Below are 27,841 nucleotides of genomic sequence, written 5' to 3'. Positions count from 1 at the left end.
TATCGTATACTCAGAGGCGATCTCTGCTTAACATACAAGGCTATGTCAAACCCTGAGCTGTTGGACATGCTACACTTAAAGAAATCCCAATCCCTCAGAGCCACATGCTCCAGGGATCTAAACCTTGTCATCACAATGAAAAGAACATGCAGGAGGGATAGGTTCCTGACCCAGAGACTCCCCATACTTTAGAATAGACTGCCCATACATGTCAAGCAGAGCGCCTCCTTGGCCCTCTTCAAAAGGAACCTTGATGATTGGATGGGAGATAGGAAATTCACCTCGGGGATAATGTCAGTCACCCTGATAGACAGGTGTCCAGAGAAGTAAATATCGTGGGAAGAAATATCCAGAGAATGGTTATGGCTAGGCTTGCATAGGCCCTAGGGCCGATAGCCTAGTACCAACCTATGAACCTATGAACATCACATTTCTCCTGTGCATGAAAAAAAATGTTGATTGTTTCTATAATTATAATAATAATGACTATTATCATAACTATTAGAATTATACGGGGGACTTTTCATTTGCTTCCTATATGTAAATTCTCCATTTCTAGGGTGAATATTTCTCTCCCCAACTATTTTATGTTCTTTCTGCTTCAAAATATATGCTCTGTTCTCTTTATATTCATTTAAGTCTCTCTCTAACTTTTTGCATTTCTTATAAAAAATTTTATTACCATTTGTTATCAACCATCCTAAAATGCTTAAAATACAAGTTTTCGTATTGTGGAAACAATAAATCATTTTTGATGTCATTATTAAGTGTCTCAATTTCAATAATCAATCGGCACAGTTTGGAAACATTATACCAAAATAATCTTTTCCAAATGCTCCAAACCGTGCTTATTAAACATTTCTGTAAATTCAATAAGCAATTTTTCATCATACTCAGTCCCCAATGGGAACTTGTAAACCCTTAAGCCTACAGGCACAATTTTCTTTTGATAACATTCATTCAAATATGTATTCTCCATTTGGAGATTTTACACCTCAAATATTTTCTACTCCAACAAGAAAATACTTTAAGTCCCAGTCTTTTTTCTACCTTTCTCAATCCTTTTGAAACTTCCCATATTATATTGCTCATTAAATGAAAATGGTTTCTTAAATAAACTGTCAAGGTCTAACTGACCAGCCACAGTCATATTCTTCACATTGTCATGACGCATGGATACAGTATTGGAACCAATACCCCTTTCCCCATCATTATAAACAGTAGTTGTTCACAATGTTGTTATATAGTGGACAGAAAAAGCATTGTCCTAGAGAATATTTTAAAATCAAAAGTAGAATTTGTTACGGGTAATTGTCAAAAATTTGGTGTCATATACGTCACCTTATGTAAGGGGTGTCCTGCATATACTGTGGGAAAAAATGAAAGGCAATTAAGAAACAGGATATATGAACATATATACCAGAGATCTACAAGAAATAATAATAATGCATTGTTTAGACATTCTATAGTTTGTAAGAATTTCCAAGGGTTTCACTTTGGTATTTTAGAGAAAGTTGTAGTTAATCCTAGAGGAGGGAATTATAAAAACTTGATTGAAGAAAAAGAGGTAAAATGGCAAATTAAGTTACAGGCAGGTCAAGGGGATGGGTTAAATGAAGTTATTTTTGTCAAACCCCTGCTAATAAAAATAGCTAGTGACAAAAGATTACGTTAGTTTTGTTTAGTATGTTTTAGGGGATGCTTTTAAATGTTTTTATATATCAGCATACTGACATGGAGATGGTGTCTTTAAATGTATTTAATTTGTGTGTGATGTCATCATGACATAGGGCTATTTAAACTGAAAGTTATGGAAGTCATGTATTCTGATGAAGTCCCCGTTCTGAGGGGATGAAAGCGCTTAATGGATGTTTTTAAACTTTATTAATAAACAGTGGTATTTTTTGGTGAGTTCCAGCTGCAAACAGTAATTTCATTGTTTCTTATTCACTTATATATTGTTATACAATAACTTTTATTAGTCAGAAAAAATAAGCTACTGTTATATTACCCATTGTAAAACATTTGTACAAACAAGCCCAGAGCTGTTGGACATGCTACACTTAAAGAAATGCCAATCCCTCAGAGCCACACGCTCCAGGGATCTAAACCTTGTCATCACAATAAACAAAACATGCTGGAGGGATAGGTTCCTGACCCAGAGACTCCCCAGACTCTGGAATAGATTGCCCATACATGTCAAGCAGAGTGCCTCTTTGGCCCTCTTCAAAAGGAACCTTGACGATTGGATGGGAGAAAGGAAATTCACCCCGGGGATCACGTCAGTCACCCTGCTAGACAGGGGTCCAGGGAAGTAAATAGTGTGGGAAGAAATAGCCAGGGAATTGTTATGGCTAGGCTTGTATAGGCCCTAGGGCTGACAGCCTAGTACCAACCTATGAACCTATAAGCATCATTACTGCCATTCATGTAATACTCAGCGCAAAGCAAAAATAACCACAGTCTTTCTCCTATCTTTGTCTGCTGTTCTCATCACATTTAAAGAAATACAGGTACACTGTTACTTCACAGACACTAGCAGACAGCATGCTGCTACTTCAGAAAAATTTCCAAAGATTTAGGTCACATCTCAGCAAGTTTTACAACCTCATCATATCAAGGATTGAAAAACATCACTCTCATCTCCTCACAACTTAAACTACCAACAAAAGTAACCATTATTTCAAAGGAGTTGAAGTCATCCAGTCATTAATATGTAAGGAATGCCAGAACAGGCAGTCAAAATCCTCAGTAAAATAACTGACAGAAGTTATCTCTGGAAATGCCACAGAGTATTGACAGGTCAATCAGTGAGGTTGAAGTATAATGACGACACTCCACAAAAGTGGTAAAGCAAATAAACTGCAATGCAGAGATTCTGAAGGTAAAACAAGAAATCCAACTGATTAAAAAGGGATGAAAAAAGCAGTTAAATAAATGAAAAAAAACAAACAATTCAACTGGAAATGAATCATGTGCGATAGGCAGCCAGTCTTTGCCATCTTGCTTTCCAAAACTTAGTTCTCCTCAGTTTAACCATAAATAAATTAAATTAATCTGAATTGCTTGAATTATGCTTGGTGCTTGCTGTCAAGGATCACCTCTGTGAAACTTCAAAATTCAACATACAATATTTGTCGCTCAAGATTACTCCATCTTGCCCTCCCAAATTCATCTTTGATGCTTGTAGCTCAATGTCACTCTCCCCCTACAGGAATCTGTGTTTTGTGGTCAATAGTCAGCAGGTGCCATTGTGGTTAGTGTTGCTGCCTCACAATTTCTGGCTCTGAAATTTGTTCCTCTATCTCCATTTACTGTCTTTTAGGTTTTCATGGCCTCCCATTGTCTATGTGGGTTTCTTCTGAGTACTCCATCTTCAACCCACCTCCCAAAGACTTGTTTTTTTGAATACCTTCTCTAAATTCTTTTCACATAATTTCTTTGTCCTTTTCCTTGCTGCCCCATTGTGGCTAATAACATTGAGCAAGATTAGTCACCCTACCCAGTTAACAAATGATTAACATAAACCTTGTGCAAAAGTCAGGTGTGTTAAAGGTCAAGTTACAAGTTTGCAAGAAACAAGTCACAATGCAAATAGCTGAAAAATTAACCTGTAAGCATTTTTCACAGAAAAGCAAGCCTCCCTGCATTGCCCATGTGGGAGCTTACCTTTCACCCCTCAAACTTATATATATGGTCTCCATGGTTGAAAACATGAAAAAAAAAGAAAAACCTCCCAAAGCAAAGGAATCAATGCTGACACACATACAGAAATAGCACCCACTGTAAGTTCCTATAGAAGAGAGTTAATTGCATTTTTATACATATGGACTTGAGGCTTGGGGACTTGAGACTTATTTGGTCTCAGGGCTGCATAGCTATACCCACAGCTATTACCTCCTACCATACAGGCAGTCATTTTAGTGTTCAGGCATCAAAGGACTGCAAGATAAAATACTCCAAGTGTAATGTTAGCAAGCATTCATTGTTATAACAGTACTTGTTTGCTAAATTGATATTTGTGAACATTGATAGAATGACAGATTTATTTAAATGACATTGTATATAAGCAATACAAGAGTTTGCTAAACTACATAAATGAAGAAATTTTACACCATGCTTTTAGTAATATGTAACAAAAAAGAAACTTATTCATGCTGCAAACTGCTTATGTTTAAAGTGCCAGTGTTTTCACAGTGTTAGTCAAGAAATAATTTCCTTTCAATGGTGTTAAATGTATTGCATACTTTACTGCTTGCCAGTTTTACACATTAAACAATGCAGGGATTCATGAATTCACCACAGTAATGTCATTTTGGATACATAGTTAGAAGTTAGCAGTGGGTATACTTTTAAATAATAAATCTCATTTTGGAATTTCAAGCTATGTCAGTTAAATGAACTTCAAGCTATATCAGTTAAATGAACTTCAAGCTATAATCAGTTAAATGAACTTTAACTGCGGTGATGGTGCTGCGGTAGCATTGTCGCCTCACAGTAAGACGTTGCCCTATTCGATTCTCAGCTAGAGCATCTTCCGTGTGGAGACATGCGTGAATGGGCTTACCTTCGTTGAAGGTTGTGCGTCAGGGCCGGCAACTCGGCACATAAAAATCTACTGCCAATCATTAGTGGGCCGCAGTTCTGCTGTGGCGACCCCTAACCAGGAAAAGCCGAAAGACACAACAACAACAATCAGTTAAATGAACTTTAGGAAGTATTAAACTTGTATCAAATCTTCCACTTGAGATTTAACAAGAAGAAAATCAGAAACAGCAGCATGTTGTTTACGGTTTATACTCTATCAGTTTCCCAGTTAAAAATGTAATGCTTTTACAAGGTGTACACTATAAACTGAGATCAGTTTCAGAAGTAGGTAAATACTAAAACCGTCACTTTAACTGAGAGCTATTTAGATTTGTTTACTGTTCTTTTACTCTACATCTTGGGTTATAGTTCATGAAACTGTAGCCATACTTGAAGCTGGTAAAGTCCCTATTTAGGGAAACTAATCCTGCCTTTCAAAATTGTCATTTCTTAAAATGTTTAATAAAAACTTCTGTTGAGCTATGTCTCTCCTTGTACACCAGCACTGAGACTATTTCAGAATATGCCACTGGGCTTGCATAGAAGTCAACATTCAACACTGGTAAATGCTTGTTCATTGCTTTACTATAATTATGAGTCCTCACCGATATCTGGATAACATTTATGCTTCTTCAACTTCTGCACACTAATCAACACCTAATTTCAGCTCTAACAGTGTGAAAACAGAAATTGTGAAAAAAATGCCAGTGAAATGGTCACCTTGGGTAAAATTCAGTTACTGGCTAGTAACTACACTGCCTGGATACCAGCAAAAAAAAAGAAAGAAATTTAGAGAACATGAAAAAAAAATCAACCAGAAAAGGTGAAGAGAAAATACTGTCTAGGAAAAATCCTATAGCTGTTTACCAAAAATGCAGTTCAGGCTTTAGTTTGGCACAAGAGATGGTATCCAGTAATTTAGAGGGAAAAACAAATCAAATGTACTAGGAAGGCTGGAAAAATAGCAGGTTTAACTAGCTATGCAGATTAACTGATAAAAATGCAAAAAATTAATGGCTGAAATGAAAAAAAACAAGACTGGCTGAGTAAGAAGCGGTTTCAAAATATAGTAGAGCTAGAGGAAAGAGTGGAGAGAAAACCTATACCAGAGAAACTGTAAATTACACACTGCATTCATTTTATGAAAGCACAAATAAGCAAATGGACATGTGTTCCACATCAGGCTTTATTAATTGAAAGGGCATGTTGAGTGTATACTCCAAACTTGGCCATGAAAACGCAGCGAAGACCTATATTAGTAAAGATACAGTCATGCCAGAAAAAGATTTGATCCTGACAAAACTGTGGAAGAGGAGAAAAGTGTTAAAAAATGGAGAAAGCAGAGTGTTTGTGGAAAATGACTATTTACTGTACATCAGACAGAAGAGAAACAAATTTATCTTAGGAATACAAATAAGAAAATGTCAAGAGACATATGCGAGACAGATTCAAGTTGTTATATCCAGCTGTATTCAGAGTATTTTTCCTGGTGGATAAAATATGTTTTTGATGCTGAATAATCTAAGGAAGGAAAAAAAATGTTTATCCAACACAAGGTGGCCCAGCAAGCAGAAGCAGATTATGCTTCTCATTCTTCTGTTGATAAAAGCTGATAGAGACTTTGCCAGTGAAACATATTCCAATGTTCCAAAGGAAAATGCTTGAGAGAAACAAGAAAGCATAGGAGTTGAGTAAAAGAATAAATAATCCTTTGGACTTGAACTAGAGTCTGGTGTTTGGAGGTAGAAGACCAGCAACACTGAAATTAGTGAAAAATAGAATAATATAAAGTATTAATCACATTTGTGAAATATGGCTTTGCAATAAAAAGTGACTGAGAAAAGATTGGACTTTTGTTGACTGTGTTAAACTTCTGGGTGTACTTTAAAGCATATATCCCACATTATGTCATTGATGGTTTGGACACTAAAGGGAAAAAGAATTAACTGTAAGTGAAACAATTTTTGCTCTTTAGTATTTGTATAAAACATTTCATAATATAAACTGAATGTTATATTGTAAAGCATTTTTGTATAGTGTTCAGTCAGGTGTATTTTAAATGTGTGTGTGTGTGTGTGTGTGTGTGTGTGTGTGTGTGTGTGTGTGTGTGTGAGAGAGATATTTTGTTTGACTGCTGTGTGCATTAAAGATATTAAAGCAGACGTACTTTTTAATTTTAAGAAATATAGGTTTTATATAGTGTAACAAGAGAAGAAAGTCTGAAGAGAAGCAAGTTTAAGTTAATATGCTGTGATTGGGCTGCTAGGCATAGGTGTAAAAGTGCACTGATTATATTATATATTACATTACATTATATTATATGTGGAATTAAGATAATGAGCAAGATTTCTTCTAAGTAAATGTGTTTGAAAAATAAGACACAAATGATGAAAGCCATGAAAAATGCTAAGTTTCTTGCATATGTAAAGGTATTAGCTTGTTTTTTTTTTCATTAGTAAATGCTCTAAAAAGGCCTACAGCTGAAGGACACAGGCCAGAGGTACTCTGTACATTCTGTTCTGAGAGAAATTTACAAAGATTGCTTTATGCATCTATAAAGTTGTTAGCTGTTTTTTTTTCTCACTGCTGACTATATTTATGTAGAGATGAGCTCTATGGAGATGCAAGCAATTAATAATAATTCTTTTCTGATGGAAATGTAACATTTAAAGGTACAATGGTAAGCAGTTCAATGAAAAATAAAGTTGGAAATTATAGAAAGTGAACAAGGAATAGCCTCGCTGTGATGCCTCATCACTGGACCAGTAATCAAGGAGTCTGAGATCTCAGCTCTATAGCTGTGCCAGTGGGGTCTCTTATTTGGGGTCAGGAGAAACCAGCCCCAGACTGACTATGGTCTCGGTGTGATCTTAAGGGAAATTGCCCTTTACTATGTGTGTGTATTGGTCATTCTCCCAGTGTGTACATCCCCCACTGTAGCCAGTGGTGAGGAGTGAGGGTCCTTGATTACTGGGCCAGTGGTGGGGTGTCACATATTAATTGGTTGGCAGTGGTGGGATATCTACATATTAGGTGAACATTTAGTGCTTCATATCACAATTGTTTTATTTCTTTGTTAGCTTAGTCAAGGAGAGCAGGCAAGGATGTCAGCAGAGGAGTATGGCAAGCTGACAAGGAGCCAATTGGCTGAGATGTGCCAGGCCAAATGACTGGTGCATGCCAACCTGACTACAGCAGAAATGATTGTAACCTTGGGCACAGCTGCATCACAGACCAGCAACTAGGGGGACAATCAGCCTGGCCTTGGAGATGTACAACTCTCAGAAAATGGGCAGTTAAATCTTTCCATAGAGGACTTGAAATCTGTTTGGAGTTAGAGAGACTTGAACTGGAGGCTAAATGGTTAGAACTAGACTCAGCAGAGAGACTGTCACTTTTGGAGGCTGAAGAAAAGGAGAAACAGATGGCACTAGAGTCAGTAGTGAGACTGACACATCTGGAAGCTGAGTAGAATGAGATGCAGAGGCAACATGAAAAGGAGACGCTGACTCTTCACCAGGATCACGGATGTAATGGAGTAGGGAGTAACTGAACCCGAGAAGCAACAAAGGTCAGTAAATTACTTCCACAATTTACAGAGGGGAATAATTTTGATAGTTTCATTCATATGTTTGAAAGGGTACGTAAACAGTATAATGTTGATTAAGGGCTCTGGGTAGGGTTCCTGACCCCCTCGCTCCATGGTAAAGCTGTAACTGATATTTCTAAATTGTTTGATACTGATTGCTTAAATTATAATACTGTTACAAAGTGTCTGTTAGAGTGTTTTAAGTTAACACCTGAAGCTTAGAGAAAAAAGTTTTGCGAGCATAGACACAAGGCAGATGAATGTGTGTGTAAATATATTGCTGAGTTCAGCACTTATTTTCATAGGTGGGTGAAGGGGGTATCAGGTCACCACTTTTGAAGGGCTGGCAGACCTTTTGGTGAGGGAACAAGCCCTTATAGCACTTTGCATGAGGACATGAGAATCTGGTTGGCAGACAGAGAATGTAACACTGCAGATGAGTTGGGGGAAAAGGAAGACCTACACTTAGCAAGCAGGGCATCACTGCACAGGAAAGGGATACACAGTGCTGCTCATGGGTCTAAGGGAATCCATGATGGGCAGCCTAAACTGCCCCAACAGAGTCTGCCAGCAGCAGGACAAGCCACTAGTCCAGGTACATACCCAGGACCAAGGGTTAAATGTTTTAAATGCAACCAGTGAGGCCATGTAGCATACATATGTCCACAGAGGCAAGGTGGGGAACAAAAGTTGGGAGAGCCAGTGAGTAGGAATGACAGAATGTCAGCAGTGAGTTGTCTGGAGACAAGGAGGGTACCAAACTACCAAAAGGGATTGTATCATGTCTTAGTAAATTGGAATGAGGTCACTGCTAACAGACAGATGGCCTTTGTCCTAACCATTGTGAAGCCTGCAATGGTTAAAGAGGAGCACTACTTGCTTGGCGAGTCTACTTCAGTCAGAGCTTTAGGAGGGACCCCATTCCAAATACCTTTTGCTAGGCTTCACCTTGACTGGGAGGGTGGAAATGGAAGCAAGCAAGTAGGTGTGTTTGAGGATATCCCTGCAGCTGTCCTGATAGGGAATGATTTTGATAATGCAGTACCATGTGTGCATGCAGTGCCATGCAGTCATGCTTGGTGACAAGCATGTACATCTGGTAACCTGGGGGGACTGAGACAGACTATAGACTTGAAGCCAGGACTGGTGTGGTGGTTAGTTCAAAGAGGGAGCTACCCTGTAGCAGTGAGACTAAAGGTGAGCCATGGCTGCTTGTGGGTACTGATGTTCCCTTGGACAGAGTGACTGAAAGGGCAGAGGTGAGTAGTAGTATCCATGCTGACAGTGCGGTACCACTGGCAGAAGATGCCAGACTTCCTGTGGAAGGGGAGCTGGAAAGGGTTACAAAGAGAGATGAGACAGGCTCAGCTCTCAGACCCTACACTACAAGGCCTGAGGGAGATAGCTAGTAAGGCACCTGATCTTCAAGGGAAGGGGGAATCTGTATAATGGGACAAAGGGTTACTGTATAGAGAGTAGACCCTTAAGGGAGGGCTAGAGGGTAAGAGAATACAGCAGTCGGTAGTGCTCAGAGCCTACTGTCTGGCAGTTCCAGCTATAGCCCATGATATTCCCCTTCGAAGTAGGCAAGGCAGGGGAAAAGGTCAAAGCTCCTTTGATGCCTTTGCCTGTGATGGAGGAGCCATTTCAGAGGGGAGCTATGGATATTATGGGGCCTCTGAGTACCCCAAGTTCCACAGGGAAGAAGTATATCATAGTGGTAGCAGCTTATGCTACCAGACACCCTGAGGCAGTGGCATTGTCCTCCAGTGAGGGAGAAAAGGTGGCAGATGCTTTAGTAGAGTTTTTCACCAGGGTAGGTTTCCCAAAAGAAATACTGACTGACAGAAGTTCCAATTTCATTACAGAACTGCTGGCTTGTCTGTGGAAGTACTACGGGGTTTGAAGCTCCTAAAGACCACCCCCTACCATCTCCGATAAATGCTGAGAGGTTAACCTCTACACTCAAGACCATGCTATGGGCATTTGCAGACCAGTTTAAGAGGGAGTGGGACAAATGTGTGCCCTGTCTGTCATTTGCTTACAAAGCAATGGCCCAGGAATCCACAGGGTTTTCACCCTTTGAGTTGCTATATGGGCATAGGTTGAGGGGACCTCTAGATTTAATTCAAGATGATTGGAAAGGTGAGTGTGAATCCCACAAGGAATCTGTTGTGGCATATGTCCTAATCCTCAGGACAAGGCTCCGGGAACTCATGGGCTTGGCCCATGAGAACCGGGCAGAAGCCCAACAGCAGAAAAAGGTCTAGTATGACTGGAATGTTCTAACTACAGAATATGCTATAGGGCAGCAGGTAATGGTTCTCATTCTTGTCAGACACAACAGGCTGCAGGCAGCTTGGGAGGGACCCTTCAAAGTGGTAATGAAGGCCAGTGATGTTGTTAACTACATGGTAGAACTGCTAGGCAGGAGGCAGGGGCACAAACTGTACCATGTTAACATGATGAAACCTTACCATGATAGAGAGGCCCTTGTGCTGTGTATTTGCAGTGGATGGCAGTAGGAGTCTGAGAATTTGGTGACTGATCTCCTCAGTGAGGCTCGAACTGACACTTCAGTGGAAGGGGTAGCAATATCCCAGCAGGTATCCCCTACCCAGGTTCAAGACATCCGAGCAGTGTTACAGGAATTTGGGGGCATGTTTCACTGGGAAACCAGGGTGCACCCACCTGGTGCAGCACCATGTGGATACAGGACCCAAAGGCCTATTAGGTAGGCCCCTTATAGGGTGCCTCAGAGAGACAGACTGAGGGAGGAGATACAGGAATTGTTGGAACTAGGGCTAATGCAGGAGTCCATCAGTCCCTGGGCCTCCCCAGTGGTGCTGGTACAAAAGAAGGATGGTAGCACCAGGTTCTATGTGGGCTACAGGAAATGAAACAGTCACACAGAGTCAGATGCTTACCCCATGCCTAGGACAGATGAAGCCCTAGAGAAGCTGGGTGGGGCTATGTATCTTACCGCTACTGATCTTACCAAGGGCTACTGGCAGGTGCCCTCGACTCCCAACACTAGAGAGAGGTCCTCCTTTTGGCTTGTATGAGTTCACGAAGATGCCCTTTGGGATGAAAAATGCCCCAGCGACTTTACAGAGGCTGGTAGATCATATCCTAGCATCAAGCAGGAGATTTCACCCTTACTTACCTGGATGATATTGTCATCTACAACCATTCTTGGCAAGAGCACCTTCAGCATATCAGGGAGGTGCTGGACAGACTACAGATGGCAGGGTTGACCATTAAGCCTAGCAAATGTCAGGTAGGTAATGGCAGAGGTCTCCTACCTGGGACATATAGTGGGGAGTGGTAAGATCAGGCCAGAACCCACCAAAGTGGAAGCCATTCAGGCTTGGCCTGCCCCTGTTACCAAAAAGCAGGTGAGGACATTCTTAGGGACAGCAGGGTACTACAGAAAGTTTGTCTCCAATTATAGTACCATAGCTGCCCCCCTCACAGACCTGACAAGGAAAAGCAAGCCAGATAAGGTAGTGTGGACCACAGCATGTGAGCAGGCATTGAAGAAGCTTAAAGGAACTTTGGGAGTGCCCCCTGTGTTAGCCAGTCCAGATTACAGCAAATAATTTGTTGTGCAGGTGGCTGCTTCAAACTATGGGGTGGGGGCTGTACTCAGCCAGGTTTCCTCAGAGGGAGAACAGCACCCAGTGGTATATCTCAGCTGTAGGCTCCAACCCAGGGAGGAATGTAATGCAGCTGTAGAAAAGGAATGTCTAGCCATAGTGTGGGCACTGCAGAAATTTCAGCCTTATCTGTATGGAAGGTAATTCACTGTAGTTACACACCACAATCCCTTAACAAGTTTACATCCAGCCTGTCAGCAAAATGCCAAGCTACTAAGGTGGAGCCTAGGGTTGCAGACATATATGACAGTGTAGCACCACAGTGGGGTTAGCAATGCCAATGCAGATGAGCTCACAAGACAGGGAATGGGGTAATGTATTCACGGATCTTCACCCCTCTCAAGCAATGTTTCCCAAGGGTCACTTGAAAAAATAGCTTGAGTCTTCAAGAGGGGGGCGAAGTGTGAGAAAAGGTGGTACTGCCAGTAAACTTAGCTGGAATTTTGTAAATAATCATTTGTCATTTGTGAATATCAACATGATTCATATGCTTGTGTTACAAATGTATTAGAACTGTATGTTGTCTGTATATCAAACTGTTGGTACAGAAGTGTGTGTTTAAAGGGTTTGTAAAGTACTGAGCTTAAAGATGTATCCACAGTATACCCTACTGGAAAACAGAAATGTATACACACTATTGCAACTGTGTAACTGTATATATTTTAACAGTGAAAACTGGAAATTAGAGGGGGTTAACTTGCAAAACTTCAGGAAAATAGTGGAAATTAAATTATTTTATAACTGCACCATAAAAGATGGTTTCAATGCAGCAAGGAGACAGGATGTCTAAAACTAGGGAGCCTTGTGTATTGTCTTGTGTTTTATTTTTTTGTCTCTTCCAGCAGCTGCATATATCTGAGGGCTATGTATTTTCACAGGGAGATGCTAAATGCTGGTAGTTTCTAGAAATGGGGGTTTAGTTTGGGAACAAAAGTCAGATGACAAATGTCATCCTGCAAGCTAACCCAGCAGTAATATTTGATATTAATTTAATAATTCTCTGAGAGAGAGAGTATTCTGTATTCTAACTTGGACCCACCAGTATCAGCTAGAAGATGCATTCACCACACTTGCCTTACTGTAATATTAAGTTAACTAGAGCACAATAATTTCATTTAGATATCATCAGGAATAGAGCGAACAGAGCTGAGCTTAATTTAGATATTTTCTTACTTTATTTGAGACTGTCTTGAAATGTTGTTTTAAATATTTCCTGTGATTTTGAACTCTGATGTAACTGTGATTATTTACTCAGTATTTTATTGTTCTTTTATTATTTATTATTAAATATATTTAAACCTATCATTGTGGCTGATATTTGTGAGACATATTTAAGTTCTGGGAGTACTTGCATGTTTATTGGGAGACATGGTGGGCCACTCCTAATAGCCTTGCTCTTGGTCAAACTACCATTTGGATTAATAGTAACATTACACAGTAAGATTGGACACCCTTTGTTAAGGGCCTTAAATTAGCTGAAAAGGAACAGCTGGTGGCAGTTAAAACTGCATTATAGTCTGGGGAGAAGGGGACATAGCTAGTAAACTTGTGCCAGCCATTCCCAGGTATGTGAGTATGTGTATATAAATCAAATCTCAAAAGGTGTGTCAGCTACAGTGGGCAGGGACACGAAGCACTGGTTGGACAGAAAGGGTGCTGGAGGTCTTGGTTTGGCCACTCAGTTGAGATTTCACCTCAATAGCTGTGCCAGTGGGGAATTTTATTGGAGATCTGGAGAAAGAGGGAGAAAACAGCCCCAGACTAAGGTCTCTGTGTGCTCTTAAGGGAAATTGCACTTTAGTGTGTGTGTACTTGTCATCCCCCCAGTGTGTACATCCCCCACTGTTGTCAGTGGTGAGGATTGCGGCTCCTTGATTACTGGGGCCAGTAGTGGGGCATCACACTCCACAGCAGCCTCAATACTTTAATGCATTTAATAGAACAGTGCACAATATAGATAAAAAAGAACACACAGCAGTCAGTGTAAGTGACAGAAAAGCACGGGTAACCTTAACTGAAGACTAAGTAATGCCTGTGGGTGCATCTGTCAATTTGGAGCAATTGTTCCTCACTAGAGGGTTAAACTTCATTTGTTGAAAATGTACATAGTTTTGCATGTCTCTTCTAAGTTAACAGGGGATGGGCATTCTGAAAATGTTTTTTTTTTGACTGAGGATTTTCATCTAAGCAAAATGTCTTGAAAATGTGACATAGGTTCACATAGAAATGTGAAGAAACAACTGTATAACAGTTCAGCCTGTCAAACATTAGTATGTAGATGTAAGACTGTAAGACAAAAATTGAAAGTACACATTAAAAAAAATTATCGTATATAATAAGTGGGAATAATAGCTTTTTATCATAAAGGCTACTCTGTCCATATTAACTTACAATTTAGAGAGCTGTACAGGTAAAGACAGAATGGAAAGAGCGTTGAATTATATTAAGAAATGAAGATTGCAAATAGCAATGCTGCAAGAAATACAATTTGGACAGAAATGAGCATGTGAATTTGACAAAGAAAGGATTTCGGTAGGGATATTTAACAGAATATCAGTGAAAATGGATAAGGTAAGTAATAATACAGATTGCTACAGGAGCTCAAATAGTGATAGACGAAGGGGAATAAAGACAATAATGGTATTTTTATGGTAGAGGCTACTGGCAAGGGAGGTGTATTACACTGGTATGTATTTATATTTCACCAAACTGGTATTATGGTGCTTAATAAAGTATTGGGAGAAATGATCAGCTTTCAGTAGGGAATCATACTTGTAGGTGGAGATTGGAACTTGATTTGTAATGTATTTAAGTAAATAAATAAGTGCAGATTTCTGAAAAAAATTATGAAAATATTTGCTATGGAAGAAGTGAATTCAGTAGTAGGACAACATGTACATATTTATTCTTCAAGGTACAATAACTGGGCTACACTGGATATAAATTATATTTCATAAGAGCATGAGGATTTAACTGAAAGTTTCCACATTCAATAACTATTTCAGAGTATGCACCAGTAAAAGTAAGATACAATGCAGGGTAATGAAGTAAAAATTAGATGCTGGCACTTTCCTGCCTACCTGCTAAAAAGAGAAGAATGTAAGGAATGTGTAGTGGAAATAGATAAGAGAGAAATTTCTACAGAAGGGGTAATCAGTGAGTGGGATAAAATTTAAATGGAGTTTAAAAGAGAGTAGAAATAAAAGACAGAGATATGGTTAACTAACAGGAATTATTTAACAAAGGTTAAACTATTGCAGAATAAGGAGAATCTCATAGAAGAACAGGAGCAACTACAGAGTGCTAAAGAGAAAGTAAGGAAATATTTGGATAACATATATGTGTCTAGAAAGAGTGGTGTTAAGCAACTATTTTTGATAATTCTTCTTCCTGTTAAAATGGGTGTTCCACAAGGCTCCATCCTTGGGCCACTTCTTTTTAACATCTTTACCAACCTTCTCTACTCTTCCTGTCCTGGATCCTCACTGATACAATACGCAGATGATTCATCACAATTGCCGAATCACCAACTCAACTAAAATCACACACACCCAGTCCTCTTAACTCTGTAGAAAACTGGCTATCTGAAAATCAACTTATCCTTAATCCAAAGAAAACCAAATTACTACTCTTTCTCCCTAAAAACCTTAACCAAATAAAGTCTTCCTTCTCCATATTGCCACAAAATAATACTCAAATACAGATGGACACCAGTACAAAAGTCTTAGGTGTTACTATTGATGGCAGACTAACCTTTGATTTATACGTCAATAATTGTATCCGAACACTAGCTAAAAGAATGTTACCAAAATTGATAGATATGGATCAACGTGGCTTTAATAGATTGATGATGATTCAAAAGAAACCAGAATGTAAGAAAATACTGCTGTTGTTGATGGGTCTTGATGCAGAGAAAACATTTAACAGAATAAATAAATAAGTTGGGATTTTATGAGTAGGGCAATAGAAGCGTTTGCATTCTTTGAAACAATTAATTTAATTAAGGGTAATTAGGATAATATATAAAGCAAAGTGGGAGGGTTCCTCTCCTGTGTGTCATGTCTGAACAGGGGAACCAGGCAGTAGTATCCTCTATCCTCTTTGCTATTTGTTGTATATTGAGAGTCACTGGCAAAAAAAAAGTAAATCAGAAATTCAAGAACACAGCTGAAATGTTAATTTAAAAAAGTTGGTTTTATGTGCAGGTGATATTATTCTGTACTCAGTAAATCCAGAGAAGGACATATTGGTGGTATGGAACATTGTAGGACAGTTTAAATTCTTTTCAGGTTATAAAATTAATAAAAATAAAACAAAGGTCTCAGCTGTAAATAATATACCCACACACAAATTGGTTTTACAATGCTCTTATTTATGGGGACATAAGATGAAGTACATAGGAGTATGGATTAAAAAGGATTCTGTTATGACAGCCAAGGATATGTCAGAACAAACTAAAGAAAATATAATACAAAGATTGAAAACCTGGAAGCTTTTATTTTATGGATACAGATAGTAAGAGATAGATAGATAGTAAGATACAAACAGTTAAAATGTTTTCAGTCCCTTTAGTTTTATATACAGGCCAGGCATACTTTTATCAACTAGAGGAGATGTTGTAGATGATAACTGATGAGGACTTGAAGGAATTTGTTAGGGGAAGAGGGCAAGAATTAAGTGGAATAAGTTTAGCTTTCCAGTAGAAAAGGATTACCCGATTTGAAGGGATATTTTAGAGCTACACATTTAAGTCTCACATCCATAAACAGAATGTTATAATTCAAACTGGAAAGGGATGATGAAGTACTGAGGGAGCTCAATAAATAAGAATGGACAAAGAGAGAGAATTTGGATGCAGATCCTTAAGGTGACTAATAACCACCACGTGGAATATTATACTCATAAAGCTGCAGAAAGTATCCTAAGAACTAAACCAACAAGAGAATGGAGAAAGGAGATTTTTACCAGTACAGATAACTGCAAGTAGGGTTACAGAAAACAGACAAGAATGAACTGGAGTTTGCTGGAGAAAACTGGCAAATTGACCAAGGTATTGGGAGAAAATAACTAGAGAGGGAAAGGTAAGAGTGGGATGAGTTTTAGAAGTTTGGACTGCAGGTTATAAACTGCCTTCCCTACCAGGGATTGATATTAGAGTATTGGGAAAGAGAAAGTATTAGGGCCATCTTGAGTAAAAAAAAAATCTGCTTTGGCAGAGATTTTAGTTGAATCTAGAATAAAAGATGCTTCAGAAAAGGAAAATTAGTAAGGTATATAAAATATGGGATTGCTAACCATGTTAATAACTTTGCAAGCTAATTTGTTTGATAATTGTATATTACCGATGTAAACAATTTTCTATGCTATGTTTACCAAACGTTCCTCTATGTGATAATTATCTGTAAAACATTTTTTTTTGTAATCTGTTACTGCTATTTGTTTGGCCACTGAATTGAAAACCATGTTTACAACTTTCAAAAACAAGCAATGGTTGTTACTCCCTTTAAATACGTGTTTTAAAACTGAGCATTTTATCTGATGAAGGGCATAGCCCAAAAGTGCTCATCTCTGCAGTTTTACTTCGTTTTATGTTTGTTCTTATTGTGTTGATTGATTAAACTGTTTCTTCCTAAGTGGTGGTAGCTGCTACATTTTTTCGTTGGACTTGTTTACAACTTTGTAACCTAATTTTTTTGATAATTGTATATTACTACTGCATATAATTTTCCTTTTTATTGTACAAAGGAGCTTTTCTCCGTGGGCATTTACTGAAAACATGCTCTGTATGGCCCAGTGGATTTTCCTGGTTAATAAACTGCAAATAAATATTGCATGATAGCTAAAACTGTCAGAGGAGGTTAGAAAAGACGGAGAAGAGAGACTGGAAAAGCAATTTACACAGGAGCAATGGGAAGACATATGTATGGCTCCCAAGTATGTAACAAAATCCAGAAGGTTTAGGATATTTGATTAGAAGTGTTTGTATATGTATTTTTATATCCCAAACAGACTTCAGAGAAATTTTCTTGGGTAGACACCAAATGTTGGAGGTGTGATGAGGAAGAAAGATACAACTGTGAACGTGTTTTTAGGAGTATAATGAGTTTTTTTTTTAATTTTCTAGAGTACTCTGGCAGAAATATTGGGGGAGCAATGGGGTGTAACTAAAGAAATATCTTTTTATGCTGGGCTATGCCTAGACATAGAAAGACCTAATTAAGCTGATTCTGTTGGCTGCCAGAAAGCAATTACTAGAAAATGGAAATCAAAGGCAAAATTAACTGCATGTGAAGTACTGAATATTGTAAAAGAGATAGAAGAACTGGAATATGTATCTTTAGAAAAGGGAAGGCGGAAATTATATAGAAATAAATGAAATTTTTGGGGGCAATACAAGCAGAATAATGTTCAGGAGGAGGAAAGGATAGCAAGTACTGAGTAATTTATGCAATGTTAGACTGAAATACAGTTATTATAAAGAAAGATAACATATATAAAGTACATAAATGAAAAGAAACTGCAGAGAGGAAACATTTGTTTCTTTTGACATCATTACTTTGAAAGGGTTATCCCTTTCCCCTTGTAGATTAGAAGATTTGCACATGGCATTTTATTTCCTGGCAAAATTAATCCAGATTAATGAGTGATAATTTGTAATATACAAACCAAACGTGAATCAAATGAAAATAGGATCCTCTCCATCTATTTTGACTTTAAGAACAAAGTCTTAAAGGTGAAAAGAGAAGTTAACAGAACTTCTGAACAGAATTTAATTGTAAACTGAAAGAATAGCTCTCACTTCTACAAACTAAGTAACTTTCCTATTGTATGGCTGTCTGCACCCATTTGGTCGAAAGCTACTGACATGCTAATATACAAAAACAATGTTCCTTTTCAAAACAGCAGTAATCAAGGAAGTTAATTAGCCTTATGTTTTAAGTTATCTGGCTTGTGAGACACTAAGAATGATACAATTAATTCACTATATGAGTCACTCATTTATAATGATATCCTGAATACCATGCAGAGAGATGGTGATGACATATTTCACGAATATGCCGATTTGTTTACAGACTTAGGGAATATCACATACAATTAAAACCTAATGCCACAGTAGTGGTAAATGCTTCAAGGAAACTCCTGAGAGTAAAAAAGAGCAGAAACTGAAATGAATGGAAAGCTCAGGTGGCAGTAAAAGGTAGTTAGAGTCAACAGAATGAGTGAATATGAGAGCTACTGCTTCTCAAAGTAAGACTTTCATTTATATTGATTTGCTAAATTTGAATAAAATAATAGAAAAAAAGAGCATTACTTGCTGCATATACAGTAGATATTTAAAATCCTATCTCCCTAGTGAAGGCGTCCCCTTGGTCGTCCGTGTGGTGTGCTGCTCCCTGGAAGCCTAGCACTGCTAATCGGGTTGTCCCCCCTCTGCTGTTTTATTTTTTACAAGAGTTTTTTAGAAGCTACAAGGCAGTCTACTAAAGTGTGGACACCCAGGATGCATCCCTTCTACCTTTCAGTGTAGGCTACAGCTGATAGCCTTCTAGACTTGCTCCTGGAAGCCTAGCACTGCTAATCAGGTTGTCCCCCCCCCCCTCTGCTGTTTTATTTTTTAAAAGAGTTTTTTAGAAGCTACAAGGCAGATTACTTAAGTGTGGACACCCAGGACACATCCCTTCTACCCCTCAGTGTAAGCTACAGCTGATAGCCTTCTAGACTTGCTGTATGTGCATTTCTTTTTCTTTAACTTTGCTACAGTAATTCTGGAACTGGGCTAGCACACTCACGGAACTAACCTAGGCCATTTTCCTCCCCCATAGAATTATTTCTTACTTAGCTTTAAAGTTGAAGTCCTTCGTCCTGTGCACCACTAGATGGCAGCAGAATACAGAGACTGATAGCTTTTAGTCCACTTTGGAGCATTGCTCTGGATCTCTGTGCTGCTTATCTTACTTACTGCTAACCCAATTTATCCCCTAAAAGATCATATAGCAGACTCCACTTTCCAGAGTAAGGGATTGCTGGATTTGTACAAACTTTACTGTTAAACACCCACAATAAGGTGTTTCTTACCTGGCTAAAAGACATCGGTGCTTAGCTTCTCTGAAAGGCCTGATTGGCTCCACACAATCTACTAACTGGCTCTGCCCCACTTCGCTCCCCTACCCCCATATCCCACCCACCCCCAGTGGTCCTACACTTATACTTCCTTTACCACACCCTCTCCCTGAATTAACCTATCCTATGCAACTGTCAGTTGACACAAATCCACCTCATCCTTCCTAATTTACTTTCTCTATTGCCTTCTCTTATAGTACCTTACCTTATACATATACCTGTAGCTATTCTTCCCAGGAAAGATTATACCTTACCTATAATTCAAATTGTAGTTATATCCTAACTCTATCTCTGTAGAGTTTTATAACTATTCTTAGCAATATGTCTTCTAAAACTAAAACTATCCTAACTAAGACTTCTAAAACTAAAACTAGCCTAACCAAGATAATACTCATACCCACACTTTTTCTAGTCTTCACCTTGGCCTATCTCCTTACTTCCTATGAAAAAGTTAATTATTACCACTTTAATTACTGTCTCATACAAACAGCCATTCAATTTACTACCCAAACACATATTCATTTAAACATCACATCAACCTCCAACTACCTGCTAGCCAAATACCATCGACTTGCACATATTAACTTCAATACTCCAAATATAAGGAGACTGAAATATCTTACCAGCTTCTCTTGCAAACCACCTTTAGAGATTAAAACTTCAACCCTAAGCGATGGTGACATCCACCCTAACCCAGGACCAACTGTCTCCACTGACACAACTTATAATATCACAAACTCTACCCTTCCAACCCTAACCACTGTCTCAAACGCCTTACTTATAGGGCATCTCAATATCCACAGTATTAACAACAAGATTGCCCATCTCCATGCCCTCCTTGATATTCACTCCTTTGACATCTTCTGTCTTACCGAAACTTGGTTGAAGCCTGGTACTAAAGACAATGCAATACTTCCCCCCAGGCTACAACAAATTGAGATTGGACCGCATAAAATGTAAGGGTGGGGGAGTAGCACTTCTGTTTAAGACTGGACTACAGATCTCCTCAGTACCTTATAACCCACTAAAGGAAAGTAAGGCTGAACTCCTTATTTCTAAACTACAACTAAACCCTAATAAATCAATCTATATCATCTGTATCTATCTACCTCCTGGTAATAATAATACCATAATAGAGAATATCCTAAGTTGGGTATCTTCTACTTACCCACAAGAAACTATCATATTAGGAGACTTTAATTATGACTGGTCTTCTGTCAATATAGATAATCCTTCCTCACATGTTAATCTTCATGGCTTTTCTCAGACAATCAATAAACCTAACAAAGAAAGTATTTTAGATTGGATTCTCATTAACAAACAGCAACAAACTTATTTAGTAGGAACTTTGCCTGATGATGTAAGCGATCATACCTTAACTTACATCATAAGACAAGAGTGTGACATTAATAACACCCAACCTATAGGATCTCACGTAGCGATAAACACTTTAACTCATTATCATTCGAAAATTAACTAAAGGACTGTAACTGGAACCCTCTAAACATTCTCATCCTTGAAGAAGCTGTTAAATATTTCAATGCCAAATTCTTAACAATCCTTGATGAACATGCTCCAAAACAATCTATTAGAGTTAAATCCAAGCCAGCCCCCTGGCTGTCCAAAGAGACAAGACAAAAAATATTACTTAGGAACAAATCTTGGGCTAAGTGGAGAGCTACCAAAACTACCTCAGATCAACAAGCCTTTAGACAGTTAAGAAATAGTACTAAAAAAGCCATCTTCACAGACAAAAAGAAATACTATTGTAAATTACAGCAAACTCACCATAACAACCCCCAAAGGTTCTGGTCAACCTTAAATAGACTCCTACACCCAAGGCTAGTCTAGTACACCTTCCCCTTAGGGGGCTGAAAAGAATACCTCACATCAAACTGCTAATGCCTTTAATACCTTTTTTACTGACACCATTAATTCACTAGCCAGTCACCTTTCCATAGACAAGTCTAGCCTCCCTAGCTCCACATCTCCTAATCTCCCTATAGTCCAACTACAACCCATCTCTACCACCTATATCCTAAAACTTATCCAAAAACTTAAACCCTGTTCCCCCTCTGCTGATCAGTTACCATCTGAATAACTTCAAAAAGCAGCTGAAGCAGTTGCCTATCCCATATCCATCCTTATAAATAGAACCATCATTGAAGGAACCATCCCTGTTATCTGGAAAATCTCCTACATTATCCCTTTACCTAAAGGAGGTAACTCCAATGAATATTCTAACTACAGGCCTATAGCACTCTTATCACCCTTAGCAAAAATTATGGAGAAATGTATTCAGCATCAGCTATTGGACCACTTAACTCAATATAACTTACTAGCTAACTGCCAGCATGGCTTTAGGCCATTTCATTCTACCACCACAGATCTCCTATCCTTTACCGATTGCATCAGTAGAAACCGCAACAACAACATCCTCTCATCAGCACTCTTTATAAACCTGTCAAAAGCCTTTGATATGGTAAACCACCTCCTGCTCTTAAAAACCCTAGAATCTCTTTCTCTAGACCCCAAGGCTGTTCACTGGTTCACTTCCTACCTTAGCAACAGGCAGTTCCCTGGGAAAACAAACTTTCATCCCTTCTGCCAGTCTCTCTTGCGGTCTCTCATGGCTCCATTCTAGGACCTCTTCTCTTTATTCATAAATGACTTACATGCAGCAATACCTCTAGCTACATGTATTCAATATGCAGATGATTCTACACTCATATGTTCTGCTAAAACCACATCTGAACTACAAACACTAACACAGAATGCATTTAGCACAGTTGAGGCATGGTTCTTGAAATGTTGCCTTCTTTTGAATGCCAAACAAAACAAACTTCTGCTCTTTAGTGCTAATAGTTAGTCCCCCCCATATAATTCTCTATCATATCCAATAATGGTACACATATATCCCCTGACTCTACCACCAAGCTGTTAGGTATTATAATCGACAATAACCTCACTTTTGATAATCACACTAATAATACTATTAAAACCGTAAATAGAAAACTGGGCTCCTTCTATAGAATTAAAACCTTTTTAACTCCAACAGCCAAAACTACATTTGCTCACTCTCATCTTATTTCGACTCTTCTTTACGCTTCACCCATATACACTAACCTAAAGAAAAATAATCTCACTAAACTAGCAAACACATACAATAGCATTGCCAGATTTGCTAATGGGAACCCATTTAGAACTCACCACTGTCAGAATCTACAGCAACTAAACTGGTTTGAACTAAAAAACATGCTGACACTTTCCCAACTCACCTTTGTCCATAGGATATTTTACCAACCTAATAACATCCCTATACTTTCTAACCTCATCTCCCCTTATACTAATCTAAATTCATTACGCTCTTTGAGCAAACTTCTTGTGAGGTTAACTAAGTCTAACAACATCGCTGGTGACTCCCTATTCTCCGATACCATAGGTAAATATTGGAATCTTCTACCCACTGCTCTAACTTCTATTCCCTCCTCCTTCCTCTTTAAACAAAAGCTTAAAAAAACATATTAAAGCACACTGGTTATGCCCATGCATCAATCCTGACTAATCTTGTGATTCCACTAATTATTCTTTTATACTACCTTCTTTCATTACTCTCTACTGCTTCCCCTTGGGAAGCTTATTTGAAAAGCACATTTGCAAGTAGTAACTGTTACAAATTATTATAAAACTTTGGATGTGTAATTAATTGCTGAATGTGTTTATATCTTCACAGATGTTTTACTATAACAGAACTCTCCTATCTTGTATTCTGAATTAGAAATTGGGTGATGTCCTTCCTAGTATATATGCATGATTAGTTTAATGTAGTTTAGAATCATGTTTATTTGCCTGGTATTTTCTACCTCCTTTCTTTGCTTTTGTAAATAATTTCTCTGTGTTTGTTTCTATGTGGAGCTTTTCTCCCCGGGCCTCTGCTGAAAATGGAAATGTATCCAGTTGGACTAGCCCGGTAAACAAATGTAAAATGTAAAATAAATAAAATTATATAAAATGATTGTTTTGTTATTGCCAAATTATAAGCTCTTACTTTGTTCTAGATGCACACCAGGGTTTCTAGCAGATGGTGTTTGGTGAAGTGAACTCCAAGTTATGTACATTTAATAATCCATTGAGAGGGCACAGATTCTTTGGGCTTTCATTTGTAATTCCAGCAGCAACAGATGCATTTCAAAGAGCTATTGTGCAGATAAATGAAGATTTTGAAGGTGTTGTAAACATAACTGCTGATGTATCAATATAAGGACTGAAGCCTCATACAAAAAAAGTCAGGGCAGCTCTGAAAATGTCAAAGCCAAACGGCAAGTATTAAAGAGGATTCCAGACATGATGCACATTGTTTTTGCCTAATATTGCTGAGGTAATATATCTAAGTAATCCTTCAGACTGCCCTGTGAAGAAGAAGAGCTTTGAAATACTCAGTAAACTAGTTATAGATGCATGAGTGTTATTATTCTAGAACACAAATAAGCTATCCATATTTCTAGTAGGTGGCAGTCAGAATGACATGTTATCAGAGAATGCAGCAGTTGTCTAATGGTCATTTACAGATAATACATGCTCACACAGTAAAGGAGCTGTTAGCAACAGTGTGTCAATGTAAGAACTTCCATCACTATATCTGTAGCAAATAAGATTGGTGTAAACAGATCATACAGCTTGCAGCAAGTCGTACTACAAGGCACCTACAAAACTGCAGAACATGATACGGATACGTAATCTAAAGATATATGATCTGAAAGTGAAACAGACCAAGAAAGGAATTACACACAACATCTATGTTCAGTAGAACATGTTTCTCAGACAGGAATTGATAAAAGAACAATTAGGGATTCTTTTAGTAATTTCATAATTTCCAGTAAAGAAGCAGCAGTAAAAATCTCAGTGAAGTACTGCCACTGACATACAAATGTATATATTAAAATACAACACAATGGCATCATCATGTGTTATTTAATTGTAGCATGACACTTGTCACATTTCTAAAAAAGCCAATTGGTTTGCTACAGAAGCTTTATTTAATTTTATTTGTCCTCATCTTCAGTTTGAGAAATTACCAGATCAGAACTGTACAAGGAACCAGTATACCTAGCTAGAGAGGTTTGAGAGATACAAAATCTTGTCTTTTAAGAGTAAATAAGTTTAGAGAAAGAGATAAAATGCATTGTCCAGGATATTGACAGGCAGCTGAACCAGAATCCTATGCTTTTCATGGAATCTGGAAAGCTGTACATAAGGAATTACAGATATATACATGTAAGGAAAATATGTCAAAGTTCCATTAAGTAAAAGCAACCAAAAGTGTCACAACCAGTACTGTCACAAGAAAACAGAAGCCATGAGAATGTGTTACTCAAGAGTTGCAGACTCCCTTAAGCTGTATCTCCAAGTAAAGTTGTATTGTATCCAGAACTAATCCAAAAGAACAATAAGAAATCCACCTTGCTTAATACTCTAATCATAGACCATTCCAAAAGCCAGATATACAGACTGCTGAAAATTGATCATGATAATAAAGGATGAAAAGCTGCATTGATAAAAAATTACTTTTAAATGTGGGCATATTATCTTATTAATTGATGTTAAAAGCAGATGACATGTGTAATAAAGAAATTAGGATAACTTAAAAGGAGCAGTTAAATGTTGCACATCCCCCATAAAATATTATACAATTTAAGAAATGACAATTTTGAAGGGCAAGATCAGGGACTATATGCCTGCTTTTAAACTAAAAATGGGAAATGCAATATAAATATGGTATAGTTTTAAATGTTATTTACCTTGCTTTGGGAAACATCATGCTATATACTACACCTTCTAGATACTTCTGTCTGAGTAAATATTTCATGGAGGCTGGAAGCCCATCCTAACTGTCTGTCTTATTTATTGGAGATTTATCACAGGGTTCAAACTCTTGCACAAAGTTTAAGAGCCTTTGCTTTCACGTGTGAAAATTGTCAGTAAGCTGCGTAATGTTTATTCCAGGCTAAATAACTAAACAGACATCAAGAAATATGGCAACGGTGACTCCGATCATATTCTCTTTTGTTTGACACTGTCTGACCAAGTCAAGCCCTAGCATCGTGCATTTTCATGGCGAAGGATCACTGCCTCACTTTCACTCTGTACCTGCATCCTCCTTCCGCTACAGCTTTGTCCTCATTAGTAAACTTCTTCATGAAATGATACTTTGCTCTGCTCTGTGTACCACAATCCCTCTAATGAAACACGCTGTTTGTGATTCCCCCGTCCCCATTTGGAATTACCCTGTTGAAATCCATGAATGTTTCCAGTAGCACTGATGCAAACCCGTCATCACCTTTGGTTTGTTTTCAGATCTCATATGCAGCTATAGTAAAATATCATCTGAAGAAGAGCATACATTAGTGCATTTGGAATTTAACCAGTGCAAAGCAAAGGCAAAACTATTATAGCAAACTGTTATAATGCCTGTTTACTGCCAAGCAAGATCTCTTCCATTAGTATGATCATGGTATAATAGTGAATAATTTCCATTTGAAATGCAAAGTTCTGTGGGAACTAACAGATAGCATTTCATAATTTTTCACCACTATTGAGCTCATCCAGACATTGTTGTTGTTAGATGGGCTGTAACATATATGTGCCTCACTGAACAGACATACCACAGAAGCCTGTACACCCATGCTGCAGTGGACCAAAGATTTGTTCATCATTAAATGAAGAACAGATATGCCATGCACATACCTCTGTAACCCCATGCCAGAGGGCCACATATGTATGCATCAGTGATACTACATAGATACTCCAGAGGTTTACCTGACCACACTGCAGGTGCATCACTGAATGACATGCCATGTACTAGTTTGAATGTCCACATGTGCACCAAGAATCTAGTAAAACACACATTTCACACTCATACATCCACTTTGCAAAAGTATCCCATTTTTTTGGCATTAATGCTCTCCAAACAATGCAGCATGTATACACATTTATGGAATACACCTAATAAAGGCAAACTAGGTAACATAGCATATTTTGCATTAGCAGACATGCAACAAATCTAAACATTTGCAATTTACATTCAGATGGGCGGTGGATCACGTACACTGATATTTGCAGCACCACCTCAGGTGCATAGGACACCATGAATGAATATTAGGGCTACATTGCCATTCTGTGCTGGGGAAATGGATCTGTGTTGGCAGCCATAGTTATGCAGCCTCTCACTGGTTACAGGTCTGCATTTCATGACTAATATAACATTTCTTCCTCATATTAGTTTCTCAATAAATAAATGTTTTTTTTTTTTTTTTTCAGAAAGGAATGAATCTATAATGGAGAAGAAACAGAAATACATCAGCCATGTCAGTCTGAGATTGCCTACTTATTTGAAATTCATGCTCAGTCCTAATCCATCATGTAAATCTTACAAGTTTCAGAAAAGATAGTCAAAGGGACAAACTCACTAAACACTGGGGCTAAAGAAGCAATCATCTAACATACAAAACTTTGAAATCACAGCAACAAAGCTTAACAGAGTGCTTTGAGATATCACAAAGAAGATAATATGAAAGTGGAATAGGACATTTCCTTTTTAAATCTGCTAGCAGTAGTAAAATCAGACAATCCTCTGTAAGAACAAACAAAATGTGACAGTGATAAATCCTACTGAATCATAAAGTTCAGACTGTAGGAAATGAGCAGTCACTGAAAATATTATTCCAGACACGAGTACATCATCAAGAGGACATGGGTACAGAACAGCTCAGCTATTTCAAAGCACCTCAGTAAATACAGTAGTTATTTATGATGTGAAATGAAATTAGATAAAAATATATCATTCTCGCTTAAGAAAATCTACCAGTGCTCTTACTTAAATTGCCTA

At 38.1% G+C, this 27,841-nt stretch overlaps 1 protein-coding gene across 2 annotated transcripts in view; it reads right to left on the bottom strand.

Moving 5' to 3' along the window:
- SLC4A5 (solute carrier family 4 member 5) overlaps window positions 1-27,841 on the bottom strand; it is a 765,106-nt gene that overhangs the window by 595,739 nt on the left and 141,526 nt on the right. The gene's annotated exons all lie outside the window — the stretch shown is intronic.

This window comes from Protopterus annectens, chromosome 9.part0, assembly GCF_019279795.1.
Source record: "Protopterus annectens isolate FY-2018-M chromosome 9.part0, PAN1.0, whole genome shotgun sequence".
NCBI classification, from domain to species: domain Eukaryota; kingdom Metazoa; phylum Chordata; order Ceratodontiformes; family Protopteridae; genus Protopterus; species Protopterus annectens.
This window is presented reverse-complemented; position numbering and strand designations above follow the sequence as displayed.